Here is a 925-nt window from a genome sequence, read left to right as displayed (position 1 = left end):
TTTAAACATTATTTCAATATTATCTGAAAAATATTCTTTAGACATCAAGTTGTACTCTTCAGCTATCCATAGTTCCATACAGTTAATGAGAGAGAGGGGGTATGCAAATATGCAACCAAGAATAATTAGGATAGTTCTGTCCATACTTTATGAGACACAATTAGAATTTGCTGCTGAATGACATCGTTTAACCTCCCCTTTCTTTATTGTAAATTGAAATTACATCGACAATCTTTTGGTCTAATGTAGGAGTTTCTATTTTTCTTTTTCTCTATCTTTTACTTACTAATAAACATGAAGAGCTTAATCAGTATTCTATGCACATTATTAATATTTACGTGAGTATTGTCCTTTTTTCTTAATCAGTATTGAGAGCTTCTAAGCTATTAATCTTAAAGAGAATTTCACGTTATCCACATTCCCAAACAAAAATAAGACCCTCTCCAAATAGCAAACACTTCATATACCTCAGGACACTAGCAGCAGAGGGTATAATTCGTCATTTGGTTTTTTTATTTTTGTCAAATGGGCTAGCTATTAGTTATGGGTTGTTCTTTCTTATCAACAATGCATAACTGTTGTAATTTGTCTAAATTCCAAGTCCCAACTAACCATGGATATGCATGTGATGATGAATGATTTATTTTATTTACAGGTCATTCTCGATCAATTATTCCACCCAATTCAATATGCAATTTGTTTTTTTGTGTCATTGGCTGACCCACTTCATATCAGAGGGGCCAAGAGTGGCAAAGCAGGGCGAGGCTTGTTCAAAAATGGATGTAAAATAGGTCTAAAATATCAGTTCGTTATGTTTTATGTTAGTGTGTTAAACTAATTCATTTAACCTTTTCTAAATAGTAAAACTATTATTTAAATTCAAATAAAAATAATCAAATTATAATATAATTTTTTAAAATTCTCC

The sequence above is a fragment of the Arachis ipaensis genome, chromosome B03, assembly GCF_000816755.2.
Source record: "Arachis ipaensis cultivar K30076 chromosome B03, Araip1.1, whole genome shotgun sequence".
NCBI classification, from domain to species: domain Eukaryota; kingdom Viridiplantae; phylum Streptophyta; class Magnoliopsida; order Fabales; family Fabaceae; genus Arachis; species Arachis ipaensis.
Note: the sequence above shows the minus strand (reverse complement) of the source record.